Below are 16640 nucleotides of genomic sequence, written 5' to 3' on the forward strand. Positions count from 1 at the left end.
GCGGGGATTTTGTTGAGGATCTTATTGAACCGTAAGTTAAAATCTTTAATGGGTTCTCTAGCCTCAGCCTTAAGATTAGATAGGTCATTGATCAATGTCGCTGTGGATCTGTCATCACCAAACTTGGTGAGGAACTGACTTTGAAAAATGTCCCAGCTTGTGATGGATCTGGAAGGTAACGAAAAGTACCACGACCCGGCTGTTCCTTGCATTGTATAATGGAAAAGCCGTACAACAGCGTCTTCGTTAGTAACTCCATTGAGATTAACAGAAAGCATGAAATTATTGATATGTTCTTCGGCTAGCATGCTTGCTTCTGGATTGAATTTAGGCAGCCATTTATCAGGATGGGCCGGTACAGGGCTCAGGGGTGGAGGCATTAAAAATGCCCCAGGGTTGTTCCATGGAGACTGGGCCATCGTTGAGCTGCTAGTCAATGGAAGTGCAGAAGATGATCTCTGATGCTGAGAAGATGGAGATATTATGATCTTCGATGATCGCGGAGGAAGGGTTGCGGAAGATGGATGAGTGATCTAGGGTGAAGATGTGGGTGGCTGACTTCACGGTGAGGGAGTTGAAATGGACGAGGTAGCTGAAAGAGTCTCTCTGTCAGACTCTGGAAGTGCTTTCCTTGCTCTTTTCCTAGTGGGGAGAGGGATTTCAATTGGCTGGATGCCAAAATTTTCACTCTTCAATATGGTTAGGGGATGAGCAGGATTGTACTGCGAAGTCACGTTGCCTTTAGATTTATCAGACCTCTGAGTAAAAATAGAGAATCCCTGGAGTTTACGAATCAAAGATTGAAGTTCAGGAGGATCAATGATAAGTTGGTCTGATATATTAGAGTGTGTAGCAGCGGTGGATGCCCGAGCGACTTCTAGATCTGAGTTTAATCGTACCGGAGAAGTTGGGGGAGTTGGTGAGGGTGATTTGCTCTCAGAATGGTATTTAGATTTTGATTTATGTGCCATTCATAGCTCATGCCCTCCTTCTAGCACCAAATATGTTGAGGGCCCCAAAATCGGGTCAACAACAAGGGGGATACCCACCCGGTCGGGAACCTGGTTGGTGGCTCCATGCCCGTTTGGTGTAGCGGGTCGGACTGGGGGTAATGGGACTAGTTTCCCAATGTGAGGGGTGTGTGTGTGTGTAGAGTTTGATGGTATTGATCTAGGGGTATTTTAAGCTAATTTAATTCTAACTTCTAAACTAACTCTATGCTATTGTAATCTAATGAAAAACAATACATCTAATATATGCTAACCCGGGGTATTTTCTTCTATTATGCGATCTAAAAAGATTTCGAACAATAGCTGGTAATAAAGATCATTCAGCTATCATAAGAATAGAAATCCATTAAGATAAACCATTCTGCATAAAAAGTTAGACAAAACAGTTGTGAACAACATATCGCATAATTAGTTATTCATATGTCAGGCACAAATAAATGACTCCACCGTACAGAAGTGCCAAATGGTAATACACACATTCATACATTAACATATAAAGAACTCAGCTGCATATCACTTTAGGAATATAAGAAGAAATTAGTCAAGAGATAAAAGTACCATTTATGACTGATTTCACTAATAAACTTCAAGCAATAATGAATTATTTCTACTTGTTCTAATATCTGCTAAGAGTACAGAAGTGCAACATCAGTAACAGACATTAAAATGCAAACATAAATAAATCCCGATCCATCCATTCATCAAAAACCCCCTCCGAGGGTGCAAAAGTGCATGTTCTGAGGACAAGTTTTTTGACAGATTTCCGGACCCTTCTCCAAATGCCATGAGAAGGGTTAAATACTACTAAATAATTAATCTTAATTACACAAATTTAGGGAATGGCTTCAAATGACGCCCTTTTACTAAAAGCAAATTTATTTCTAAAAATCAAATCTAATTTCTAACCACTTCTGTATCTGCTCCTTAGTGCTGTAAGCAATGCGTTGTTCACCCTGAAAGAGTCGGCTGGTTGTCCTTTCCTTTTTTTCGAGCTTGAAAATTAGAAATGACAAGAGCTGGCACCTCTTTCTGAAAGACTAGAAGATATTTTCGAAAACCTTTCTCTAGCTGGGTGTATTCGTTGTGCGTACACTTAGTACAACCCAGGTTCCTTTCGAACTGATTTTGCTGTTGCTATTTTGATTTCCGGTCATGCGAATGACTCAATGAGTTAGGAGTCACGTTGTATGGACGATCACCTGTATCGAGAATTGCTTCCGTTTTTTGTTCCAGGCTTTTCTGGAGTGTCCTCCTTCTTTTGCGTTTCTCTTTTTGCTTTACCCAGTCTGAGCTTCAAGATCTTTTGCAAACATGCTGCTTTGGTGTACCTTTGACTCTGAGTCTTATATAGTCTATTTTCATCAGCGCCTGTTGGGTGATACTCTGGAATCCGCGGTCATGCTGCATGCGGCATCCATTTTCGGAGCCAACTTCTCTCTGTTACCCCATTGGCGCTTTCCTCTTTTCCTTGGATGTTTCCTGCATATAGATTTATATCAGTTATGTGTCTTGCAGTTTACGCAAAGAAGAAGAGAAATGACAAAAATATTGACATGAAAGAATTAAGTTCTAATGAATAAGTAATTCTGATACTCATCATGATTTGACTCTTCGAAATTGCGATACAATCGTTCTTGGATACTGAAGCATGCGATCATTAATTTCCCTTAAGGTGTGCGCTCAATTTTGGGTTTACTGTTTATGTCGGAGAATTCTTGCGATGAGTCTTTTCAGCGATTGGGATCGTAGTATCGAGGACTGCGACGTCATTAAGTGTTATCGCAAATTGCCAATATCGCAGATCGCAGTTTTGTATGATCGCAGATTGCAGGATCGCAAGAGCGCAGGATTTTCGCTTTATCACTCGGTGCTGCTTATGCGACATTGCGACGTGCGACGTCGCATATCGGCCATCGGTGTTTCCTTAGGTTTTCCCCTTTTGATCTCTTTTAATGCACGCGATGCGATGGGTTCTTGCGTCGCTCTTTTTCAGTGTATTTATGCGCTTTGGGAAAACACTTCTCTCTACCTTTACGATGCGATGGATCTCTTAGGGAGTTAATACAAAAGATTTTTTAAACAAAATATTTTTTGGATTTTTGTTTAAGGGTCCCCCTTTGCTTGGTGTTATTACTAATATCAAACAAAGAGGGGGGTTGTTGGTGACCACAACAATGGCGATTCACTGTGAAGAACCAGTTATCTCTGCTTTTCTATTGACCGTTCACTTTCGAAACATCAAAATTTTTTATATGTCTAAATTTTATTATGGACAGATAGAGTAGATTACGCCTCACCGCGTCAATGATACTTTGTCTCAACCCCTTTTTTTTTTCTATCCCAATTGCTTTCTTCCTCAGGTTTTTTCTTGCATTCGCACCAGACATTACTTAGTCTTGATTAAAGATAAAATAAGGTCTTCTCTGCGTACTGGCTTAAAAGTATGCTCATTTGTCGTAGGTAGAGCCTCTGCTGCCCGCAAGCATCCATAGCCTCGACAGGGTTACCATGTTATCCAACAATGATCCTTTTTCTTGCTTGAGGTTACTCGCAACATTCCAGAGAAAAAAATAGCTTTTTGACGCACTTTTCCTTTTTTAATTCTCTTAAGAACAATGTCTTGGTTTGGTGGCCAAATTATGACACAGTCATTCACTTGATTTACACATTTGTTGAACAAGCCGGCTCGTGATGAGACCACTTGTCTTTTGATTGCAACAATCTTAAGTTGTTGCCCTGTTTTGATAGACAGTATTGGCAAAGTCAGCAAGTTATAATATCTGTGATCATGATAAGCCGGCTCGTGATGAGACCTCTTATTCTTTGAGATATAGTGTTTTCCTTGGATTGTTTCTCTGAATGCTGCAATTTCCTTTTAGCAGGGAGGAAGTCATTGTTTTTCCTTAAGAAAGCTCTGGACGACAATAATAGAGTTTTTGAAAACAATAGTTTTGCAGAGAATACTTATTTTATTATTGATGATACCTTTCATTGTGCTGATACAAAACAATTCTTTACCAAAGGTTGCTTTCGTCAAATTTTTTTAGAGGTTGAAACTAGCATCGTAATCAAGGTGAAGTTAACTCTATTTGTCAATAATAAAATTTAGATTTTTCAAGAATTTTGCTAGTTTTACAAGCGAAATCAAAATCTGATAGAGAATTGCGTGCTCTTTCATGAATCCTTTTAAATGATCATTTACAACTGGTTTTATTTATAAAAAGAGAAAAATAAAACTAAATAAAAACTAAAAATTAAATCTATCCTACAAAAATTAGAAGATTTCTCTTCTATGGAAAATATATTTTGAGGATTTGTCCATTCACAGGCAGAGAATCTCTCCTGCCTGTTAAATCCTGCAACACAAAAGTCGATGGGCCTATGACCTCTACAATCTGAAAAGGACCAAGCCACAGCTTCTGGAATTTCGTATGTTTGCCCTTTTCTTCATGAGCCTTATCCCATTTTAAAACTAAATCTCCCATCTGAAAGTTTTTTCTGGTCATTATGTTTGAGTCAAAAGAGGATTTTATTAGCGCTTGGTGATGAGCATGGGTTTTCCTATCTTGTTCTCGTCGTTCTTCTAGTTTGGTTATTTCCATTTGTCTTAATTGTAAGGAGGAACTAGGTACTTCATCAATGTATTGCACGAAAGACAAAGAGGTAATGACTAGGTGAGTCGGAAGAACCGCTTCTCTCCCATAAACTAAATTAAAGGGAGAAGTGCTGATAGAAGCTTTCTTTGTAATTATATCTGCCCATAAGGCATTTACCAGCGCTTTGTGCCATTCTTTTGGTTTTGGTCGACTGTCTTTTTAATAATCCTGATTAGGTTCTTGTTTGTTGATTCGACCAACCCGTTACCTTGCGGATAGTAGTTGGCAGAATACTTCAGTTTGAACCCTCTTTTGAGTGCAAACTCAGTCATTGCATTTCCAGAAAAATATGATGCATTATCAAACATTAAGGCCGTTGGCAATCCAAACCTAGTGATGATAAACTGATCTATGAATTCAATAATGTTTTCAGAATTAGCTGTCTTGAGACGAACTGCTTCTACCCATTTGGTAAAATAGTCAGTTGTCGTGAGGATATACCTATGCTGTTTAGAAGAGTGAGGAACGATCTCACCTATTATGTCCAGGCCCCATTGACTGAACGGTTGCTCAATGTTAACCGGATGCAGTGGCATGGATGAATTCTTTTGTTTCCTTGCAGCAATCTGGAAGACTTGGCATTTCCTTACGTAATTGTATGAGTCTTTGAACAGCATGGGCCAGTAATATCCTGCATGCAAGATTTTATGTGCGGTGGCTTCTCCAGCATAGTGTCCACCTGCTGGTCCATCGTGAAGTTCCTGCAACACCTTTTCGGCTTCCGTTTTCTCAAGACATCTAAGAAGCACAAAATCGTAATTTCTTTTAAACAGAACATCATTTATGAGCTGGTATTGTTTATCTTTCAACCTCAGGGCTCTCTTCTTGGTGTGATCCAGGTGAAATGGAGCATACCCGTTCTTAATAAAATAAATGGTGTCAGCATATAATGATTTTGTGTCGTTTAGGCTTACCTCATACGTGTGTACCTCTTCAGACGAGTTCTCAGGAATTTGCGATGCTCCAGCTAACATCTTGCAGAAGCCTTGACCTCTCACGATGTGTGCTGGCTTGATCTCAAGATCGTACTCTTGTAAGGCGGTGATCCAATTCGCTCTCTTTTCGCCCACGTCCTTCTGTATCAGGAGGTTTCTTACTGCTAGGAACGGTACTATGACTTTGGTATGGACTTTTAGCAAGAAAGGTCTGAAATATTTGATCGCTTTGAAAACGACATATGCATGTTTCTCTACGTCTGAGTAATGAAGTTCAGCACCTTGTAAGTTCGAGCTAAAGAATGCGATTGGAGCTTCTGCCTTTTCTTGATTCGCTTGAGTTAAAATAGCAGCATAAGATTTCTCTGAGGCAAACGTGTATAAGATAAAAGGTTCTGAAAAATTTGGGGTTGCTAAAGATGGAGTGTTGATGATAGCTTGTTTGATTAAGTTGAATGCTTCGTGCTCATCTAGACCCCATTTGAAATTTGAATTCTTTTTTATCATATTTTGTAAGGGAGAAATAATACGTGAAAAATCCGGGACAAATCTTTTGACAAAATTGATCTGTCCAAGGAAGGATTGCATGGTCTTTTTGTTATGGGGCATGGATATCTCAAAAATTTCTTTGATTCTGTCAAGTTCAATGTGAATACCAGATTTTGACACTATGAATCCTAGCAATTTCCCTTCACTTAATGCGGAAAAAGATTTCTTCGGGTTAAGTGAGATCCCATACCTCAAACATCTTTGAAAGATTTGCTTCAAATCTTTGAGGTGGTCGCTTCGGTTCTTGGAGTACACTGTTATATCGTCCAGGTAAATCACTACCGATTTATTGACTAACCCTTTAAACACGATGTCCATGGCTCTCTGAAAGGTAGCTCCGGCATTGATCAAACCAAATGGCATCTTCCGATATGCATAAGTGCCCCATTTGGTTCGGAACGTAGTCTTTAAATGATCATCGGGATGCACTAGTACTTGATTGTATCCTGAAAGTCCATCCAGGAAAGACATTAATTCTGAGCCTGCTATTGCCTGTAATATTTGTTCCATAGGTGGGAGGGGAAAGTTATCTTTCTCACAGGCTTTGTTGAGATTTCAGAAATCGATACAGATTCTAATGTCTCTGTTTTTCTTCCTAACGGGTACCATATTGGATACCCACTTGGAATGCCTGACGGGGAACATTATTCTGGCTCTCAACAACTTATTAAGCTCAGTTTTTATTTGATTTTCTAAGTTAGGGTGTATTTTTCTGAGCTTCTGCTGAACAGGTTTTTCATTGTCAATCATAGGGATAGTGTGCTGAATGATAGAATTTTTGTAAGTCTTCAGCTCATCGTAATTCCAGGCAAAAACTTTTTTGTACTGTCTCAGAAGACGGATATATGCTGATTTCTCTTCAGGGGCTAGGTTGTGGCCTAGGTTAACGTTTTGTGGCTTCTGATCGGTCCCTAGGTTTACTAATTCATAGTTCAGGGTAGAACTATAAAGTTTAGCATTGGCGGACCTTTTAAACCGACTTTTCAAAACATATAAATCTTCTAACTTGACCACTGATTTTGGTATAGCATTGTCAGTGCTACTTTGTTGTACTTCGTGATCATGACAGTCTTCATCGATTATGTGGTTTGAGTAGGATCCTTAAGAAGTAAGGAAATTTACGATGTCAGGATCGTCGTTGAATACTCTCCAATTGGTGATGTTGTCAGGGATGGATGGTCTAAAGATTAATTCTATTGAAAACCTATCAGGACTAAAATATTCGGAAGGAATAAGTCTAGAGGCTACGTTAGCTAACAGGTCTGTGCTCGTGTTTTGAATTCTTGGAATTGACGAGATGTTGAATGCTATGAAATGTGCAGTGAGATCCTGAACTAACGATTGATAGTGCTTTAAATGACTTGACAGGCAAGTATGGTGTTACGTACCTATTTTACGACAATCTCAGAATCTCCAAATACTTGAAGATACTTAACGTTCAATCCGATTGCTTTGTATAGGCCTTGAACCAAGGCTTCGTAATCCGTTGTGTTATTCGTGCAATCGAACTCAAGTCTACATGTGAGCATAATCTTGTTCCCGTCCGAGCTAATCAGAACGCATCCTGCTCCTGCTCCCTCATTGGATTTAGACCCGTCAAAATATAATTTCCAAAATAAAGATGTATTTACAGAATTATCTAAAAAACTAAAACATTTTGAGTCATCAGTTTGGGAGAAATTTTCAACTTGGGATAAAACTGAATTCTCTAAGTAAGGTGAAATATGAGCATTGAAATTGCCGAGGAAAGAATCTACTGCGTAATTGCCTACAATGCTGCTATTGTATGTTATGGCTTCATTTTCTCCTTCCAGTTCTGTCACTATGTATTTTTGGTGCAACTCTCATTCAACCTTTATCTGATTTGGTATAGCATTGATGGTAACCACATGTGCGACCAGTCGGTTGAGAAATATCTGGGCAGTTTCTCCGACCAATCCCTGCTAAGAATCAAACCATAGAACTCAGGGATATCAGCTACTAGAATGTCGATAACCTGACACACTTTTGGGTTAGATGACAATCTTATGGTCACCTGATTAAGTTCACCAATCACTTCAACTTGGGATCGATCAAGTTGAACTATACGTACTGCAGATTTTTGAGGTTGCACATTCAATTTGGCACATATTGAATTGGGTAAAATATTCGTTGAAGCACCAGAATCGACCAAGCAATTGTGCACGTTTTTATTGAAGATTTCATATGTGAGAAGAAAAGGAGGAGTATGAGATCTTGATCTTCCTCCAATAAAGGCGATGTCATTTGGATCAATCTTATTGATCGCGTTAGTTGGAGGCCTTCCCAGATTGTGGGAAGCTACAGCTATAGGTAAAGATGTAGTAGGCACATCATGTAATTCTTTCATCATTATTTTCTGCTGGTGTTTCAATTTACTCAATTCATAAACAGTGATGTTAGCCCTAATCTTCTTCATGTCATCAATGATGCTATACTCCATTTCATCTGACACTATCAATGTTCTTGATGGAGGTGCTTGATCAGATTGGACTGGGCTAAACTGGGTCGCTCTGGCGATTGTTTTCTTTTTTGCGACCTTATCTTTTGTTGCAGGGCTTGCGCCCTTCTGTTTAGGGGTAGTTTGGGGAGGATCAAGTTGATTTTTGCTTCACGTGCTAACCAAAAATGCTTCTTGATCCTCTTCTTGTGGGAGGATGAAATCCCACATTCCTTGTAGTTCCACCACTTCTTCATCGTCGGTCTGTGCTTCGATGGTATTCTCTTCTTCTTCTTCTTCAGATTCAACGTTTGAGACAACGTTGGGTGGCTTCGTCTCCATGAGAGGGTTTCTTTTAAAAGTCCTGAAAGGCTTTCTTGAAGAAGTTTCTGCTACTTGTTTTCTTATATCAATCATCTCATTGGACATGGCCTTTAATAATTTTTGTAATCCTTCCATATCGAAAGGATCTTTCGTTTTCTTCTTCTTGGTGTCTTCTTTGAAAGAGATCTTCTTAGATTTACATTCTTCAATTGCAGATCTCTTTTCAAGGGCTACTACGCGTTTTTCAACTACTAACACTTCTATTAAATTTTCAACTAAGGCTGTCTTGCTTGCCCTGTCTACGAAGATAGCCAAGTTAGATGGTAAGGCCGTGATGTACGATTCACATCTTACTTCCTCGCTGGGTTGTGAAGCAGCGGGGATTTTGTTGAGGATCTTATTGAACCGTAAGTTAAAATATTTAATGGGTTCTCTAGCCTCAGCCTTAAGATTAGATAGGTCATTGATCAATGTCACCGTGGATCTGTCATCACCAAACTTGGTGAGGAACTAACTTTGAAAAATGTCCCAGCTTGTGATGGATCCGGAAGGTAACAAAAAGTACCACGACCCGGTTGTTCCTTGCATTGTATAAGGGAAAAGCCGGACAAAAGCGTCTTCGTTAGTAACTCCGTTGATATTGACAGAAAGCATGAAATTATTGATATGTTCTTCGGCTAGCATGCCTGCTTCTGGATTGAATTTAGGCAGCCATTTCTCAGGATGGGCCAGTATAGGGCTCAGGGGTGGAGGCATTAAAACCGCCCCAGGGTTGTTGCATGGAGACTGGGCCATCATTGAGCTGCTAGTCAATGGAAGTGCAGAAGATGATCTCTGATGCTGAGAAGATGGAGATATTATGATCTTCGATGATCGCGGAGGAAGGGTTGCGGAAGATGTATGAGTGATCTGGGGTGAAGATGTGGGTGGCTGACTTCGCGGTGAGGGAGTTGAAATGGACGAGGTAGACTGCTAGGCCCCTATACTACTAGTGTAACCCCTTATTGTTATTAGTATAACCCACTTATTATATTGATGTACCCATGTAGTGCCCATATTGTTACTATTATGCCACATAGAAGCCCACCATTGTTACTGTTGTGCCCTACAATATTATTGTTATGTAGGCTTTGATTGTATTGGGACCACTTAGACTCCTATATATAGAAAGGAGGTATTTTCATTTGTATCATCCAAGAATTGTTCATTTATGTAATGTAAAGGAGGTTGCCCTCTCGAAGAGGGTGAATTCTAAGGCGTGGATCTCTCTTCTCTATCTTTTTGTTAGCTGGTTTCATAACATAGACGAAAGAGTCTCTCTGTCAGACTCTGGAAGTGCTTTCCTTGCTCTTTTCCTAGTGGGGAGAGGTATTATAGTTGGCTGGATGCCAAACTTTTCACTCTTCAATCTGGTCAGGGGATGAGCAGGATTGTACTGCGAAGTCACGCTGCCTTTAGATTTATCAGACCTCTGAGTAAAAATAGAGAATCCCTGGAGTTTACAAATCAAAGTTTGAAGTTCAGGGGGATCAATGATAAGTTGGTCTGATATATCAGAGTGTGTAGCAGCGGTGGATGCCCGAGCAACTTCTAGATCTGAGTTTAATTGTACGGGAGAAGTCGGGGGAGTTGGTGAGGGTGATTTGCTCTCAGAATGGTATTTAGATTTTGATTTATGTTCCATTCATAGCTCATGCCCTCCTTCTAGCACCAAATATGTTGAGGGCCCCGAAATCGGGTCAACAACAAGGGGGATACCTACCCGGTCGGGAACCTGGTTGGCGGCTTCGTGCCCGTTTGGTGTAGCGGGTCCGACTGGGGGTAATGGGACCAGTTTCCCAATGTGAGGGGTGTGTGTGTGTGTAGAGTTTGATGGTATTGATCTAGGGGTATTTTAAGCTAATTTAATTCTAACTTCTAAACTAACTCTATGCTATTATAATCTAATAAAAAACAATACATCTAATCTACGCTAACCCGGGGTATTTTCTTCTATTATGCGATCTAAAAATATTTCGAACAATAGCTGGTAATAAAGATCATTCAGCTATCATAAGAATAGAAATCCATTAAGATAAACCATTCTGCATAAAAAGTTAGACAAAATAGTTGTGAACAACATATCGCATAATTAGTTATTCATATGTCAAGCACAAATAAATGACTCCACCATACAGAAGTGCCAAATGGTAATACACAAATTCATACATTAACATATAAAGAACTCAGCTGCATATCACTTTAGGAATATAAGAAGAAATTAGTCAAGAGATAAAAGTACCATTTATGACTGATTTCACTAATAAACTTCAAGTAATAACAATTTATTTCTACTTGTTCTAATATCTGCTAAGAGTACAGAAGTGCAACATCATTAACAGACATTAAAATGCAAACATAAATAAATCCCGATCCATCCATTCATCAAAAACCCCCTCCGAGGGTGCAAAAGTGCATGTTCTGAGGACAAGTTTTTTGACAGATTTCCGGACCCTTCTCCAAATTCCATGAGAAGGGTTAAATACTACTAACTAATTAATCTTAATTACACAAATTTAGGGAACGACTTCAAATGAACGCCCTTTTACTAAAAGCAAATTTATTTCTAAAAATCAAATCTAATTTCTAACCACTTCTGTATCTGCTCCTTAGTGCTGTAAGCAATGCGATGTTCGCCCTAAAAGAGTCGGTTGGTTTTCCTTTCCTTTTGTTCGAGCTTGAAAATTAGAAATGACAAGAGCTGACACCTCTTTCTGACAGACTAGAAGATATTTTCGAAAACCTTTCTCTAGCTGGGTGTATTCGCTGTGCGTACACTTAGTACAACTCAGGTTCCTTTCGAACTGATTTTGTTGTTGCTATTTTGGTTTCCGGTCGTGCGAATGACTCAATGAGTTAGGAGTCACGTTGTATGGATGATCCCCTGTATAAAGAATTTCTTTCGTTCTTTGTTCCAGGCTTTTCTGGAGCGTCCTCCTTCTTTTGTGTTTCTCTTTTTGCTTTACCCAGTCTGAGCTTCAAGATCTTTTGCAAACACGCTGCTTTTGTGTGCCTTTGACGCTGAGTCTTAGAAAGTCTATTTTCATCAGCGCCTGTTGGGTGATACTTTGGAATCCGCGGTCCTGCTGCATGCGGCATCCATTTGCGGAGGCATCTTCTCTCTGTTACCCCATTGGCACTTTGCTCTTTTCCTTGGATGTTTCCTGCATATAGATTTATATCAGTTACATGTCTTGCAGTTTACGCAAAGAAGAAGAGAAATGATGAAAAGATTGACATGAAAGCATTAAGTTCTAATGAATGCGTAATTCTGACACTCATCATGATTTGACTCTTCGAAAAATGCGATACAATCATTCTTGGATACTGAAGCATGCAATCATTAATTTCCCTTAAGGTGTACGCTCAATTTTGGGTTTACCGTTTATGTCGAAGAATTCTTGTGATGAGTCTTTTCTGCGATTGGAATCGCAGTATCGAGGACTGCGACGTCATTAAGTGTTATCGCAAATTGCCAATATCGCAGATCACAGTTTTGTATGATCGCAGATCGCAAGATCGCAAGATCGCAAGATTTTCACTTTATCACTCTGTGCTGCTTATGCGACATTGCGACGTGCGACGTCGCATATCGGCCGTCGGCGATTCCTTAGGTTTTCCCCTTTTGAGTGCTTTTAATGCACGCGATGCGATGGGTTCTCGCGTCACTCTTTTTTAGTGTATTTATGCACTTTGGGAAAATGCTTCTCTCTATCTTTGCTACACGATATAGCTCTTAGGGAGTTAATACAAAAGATTTTTTAAACAAAATATGTTTTGGATTTTTGGTTAAGGGTCCCCCTTTGCTTGGTGTTATTACTAATATCAAACGAAGAGGGGGGTTTTTGGTGACCACAACATGGGTCCAGCGGCAAAATGGTATATTGAATTACCTAGAGCTTCGTTCGAAAATTTCAGCACCTTAGCCACGACTTTCTTAATCCATTTTCAATTACCGATAAGGTATGAAACGAGAACGGAAATCTTAACTAACTTCAAACAAACAATGGCCACTCACATATCTGATCATATACATGAGTGGTGACGTCATCGTAGGATGGTAAAAATGTACGTTCCCGATCAGCTATTAGCTGAATGGTTTATCAAGTCGTTACTTCCTGCCATAACGGAAGATGTGGCGAAGGGGGGAGTCGTAACGGAAGAGCAAGTTATCGCTCGTGCGCAATATCTAGACTTGGTTTATACTTAGTTCGGCACGCTCTACGACAAAATACCTGATGCCCCTAGACCAGAATTCTCAATTCCTCCTCCTCCTAAATCAAATAATGACTCTCATGCCGGCGATCACGTGATTGGCACGACAAACGCGAAATCGACAAAGGCTTCATCAAAGAAATCCCGTAAGATTTCAGATCAAAATGAAAAAGACGAAATTCTTGCTTCGGAAGTAAATGTCGTATCAGCAGATAAAGGCAAAGAAGCCAAACAACCAGGAAGCAAGAAGAAGCAAAGAAAAGGGAAGAAGAAGAAACAGGGTGAGTCATCTCCTGAAAAAACTTCTTCAAAACCTCCTGGAAATAGGAAACCACCCCCCTCAGGGTGTCAGATATGTGATGAGGATCATTGGACCTCGCAATGTCCATACAAAGCTGAGCTTAAAAAGATTCTTTAAGAGTTCGCAAACCTCAACTGTGTTAGCTGATCCGTTTCCAAATCCAAGCACAAATCTGGTTGATAGTGGAAATGCTTCCCCGTCGCAAGTGCTAATGTTGTCGATTTCCAAACAACAGAATGATGCTTTGATTTCGACAAGGAACAATGATTACGGAAATCTGCAGCCGTCGAACGAGAAAGGTAAAGATCAACCAAGTAGTTCGACAACAACTTCGACAAGAGTTGTACCGCCCATCATTCCTGAATTAACAATAAAACCGCCAAAGGGAGTAGTACACAAGTCGACATTTAATCCCCGCGCTAGAGCGGCATAGCATTAAAACATAGTGGAAGATTTGGCCCAATCGCCACCCGCTATGTCGACTCTTGAAGTACTACAAAATTGCCCATCCCAAAGACAGGCTTTTTTATCAGCCATTGGTGGGGTTGATCCTAAGGATTCCAATCTTGTATCCTTCGACCACAAAGGATACGATCCTCAGTTACCAGCTCAACTAGCTTTCCTTATTCAGGTGAAAGCCCTCAACAAAACTGTTCACCGAACGATTATTGATGAGCGGGCATCTACATGTATTATGTCGATGAGTTGCAAGAAAACTTTAGGATCTCCAACCTTGTCGCGATCTTCGACGACGTTAAAAGCATTCGACAGAAGGACATATACCCCATATGGTATCCTAAATAACTTGAAGGTTAACTAGGGGGAAAAATAGTAGAAATAGATGTTGAAGTCATCGATGGGAATCTTGATTACAACATCCTACTAGGAAGACCATGGATCTATGCCATGGCAGCTATTGTGTCGACCTATTTTAGAAAGATTGCATTTCCCTTTCAAGGAGGGATTACAATCTTCAAGCAACAAAACTTCCTCCCCAATGGTTCACAAGTTACGAGAAGCATTCCCATGATCCATGGAAGCCCCCATTCGCTTCAGAATATCGGAGTAGGCCTACTGAAAGATCCTATATTAATGGGAACTTTCGCTCTTCCGCCTCCAATTGATTTGGCGGAAGTAGTGTCGATAGGTACCTGCAATATGATATCTTCCATGAAGATCTCAGAAGACGATATCAACATGGATCATGCAACTGTTTTTCCCCCAAGCCCAATAGAAATATTGTAGCAATCAATATTTCTAGCATGGGAGGCGAACCCAAATCAACGCTCATCAAGCATTTGGGTTGATAGGTCTAGAGAATATGGTACCCCTTTAAATCCTTGGTCAAAAGTCCATGGAACCGACGAAGGAATTCTACAATCAATGTTGATTGAGGGGGCACCATGGAATGATTGCCACCATCGTTCCCTTCTTCCAGATTATGAAGAAGATACTCAACATGACCTTTATCACCCTTCAGTTTTTGAATTCCTATCAAATACTATAAATACGGCGGATTCCGAGCGAAACTTATCCAATATTGAAGAGACTATAGCCATAAATATCTCGACTAAAACAAATGTTGTAGAGAATATTTATGTCGGCAAAGGTTGTTCTCCTTCAGAACTGGAAATATATAACGTTATTTTTCGTGAGTTTAGAGATGTCTTTGCTTGGTCATACGATGAAATGCCAGGCATTGACTTGAGTATCGTTGAACACGAAATTAAGATGTATCCAGATGTCAAACCGGTAAGACAATGGCTCAGGCAAGTGCACCCCAAGAAAGCCGATGCCATTAAGGCAGAACTTGAAAAGCTTCTCCATGTTGGTTTCATCTACCCGGTTCCTCTAACCGATTGGGTATCGAATATTGTCCCTGTTATGAAGAAACAAGGGACAATTAGAGTGTGTGTCGATTATAGGGATGTAAACCAAGCTTGTCCAAAAGACAACTACCCTACACCCTTCATCGACTAGATAATTGATGAATGCGCCAGATGTGAAATCTTTTCATTCATGGATGGATTTTCCGAGTATAATCAAATAAATATCCACCCACAGGACCAGTCAAAGACTGCATTCATTTGTCCGTGGGGCACATTCGCATATCAAAAATTACCCTTTGGTTTAAAGAACGCGGGGGCGACGTTTCAGAGGGCAATGAATTATGCCTTCCATGACATCAAGAACATCATTCAACCATACCTCGACGACCTTCCGGCTCATTCGCGAAAGCGGACTGATCATCGGCAGCATTTAAGAGCGATATTTCTACATTGCCGACACTACAAGATAAGACTCAATCTGCACAAATGTGTATTTTGCGTCGGTTCTGGTCGTTTACATGGCTTTGTAGTCTCCAAGGATGGGATTCGTCTCGACCCTTGCAAGGTTTAGGCAATAATCAATTTGCCTCCACCTTCAAATTTGCTTCAGATTCAGAAACTCCAAGGGAAAGCAAACTTTCTGAGGAGATTCATTCCGACTTACGCAGAACTTGCTAAATGTTATACACGTCTTTTGAAAAAGGAGGTACCCTTCATTTGGGATCAGGTTGCACAAGCTTCCTTTAATGCTTTAAAAGATTCCTTAATAAAAGCATCATTAATGTACGCCCCCGATTATCAAAGAGATTTTAACCTGTATCTGGCTGCAGTAGATACGACCATCGCAATGGTTTTAGTTCAATAAGTCGACGGAATTGAACACCCTATATATTATTTAAGTAAAAACTTAAATGATACAGAAAGCAAATATTCTTATGTTGAAAAACTAGCACTTGCAGCTGTTCAACCGATTCAAAGGTTTCGACATTACGTCCTCTTTTGGAAAACTACCATTCTGTCAGATTACAACCCCATGACTTATATATTGTCGCGACAGTTGCTGGGGGGGAAATATTCAAAATGGATAGCAATCCTTCAAGAGTTTGATCTGGAATTTGTAAAATCCAAATCAAGGAAAGCTCTAGTTTTCGTAGAATTATTGTGCGATCTCCCATCATCGTCCAACGATGAAACATCTGAAGAATCAATCGTGGACGAGAATTTGTTTCTGATATCTACAAGCAATGAGTGGTATGGAGATATAATAATTTATCTCCAAACCCAAAAGTTCAGGCCTAACACCTCTCACTCTAAACAGAAACGT

This window comes from Pinus tabuliformis, chromosome 9 (genome assembly GCF_031772625.1).
Source record: "Pinus tabuliformis cultivar Carrire ecotype Pingquan chromosome 9, CPIR1, whole genome shotgun sequence".
Lineage (NCBI taxonomy): Eukaryota > Viridiplantae > Streptophyta > Pinopsida > Pinales > Pinaceae > Pinus > Pinus tabuliformis.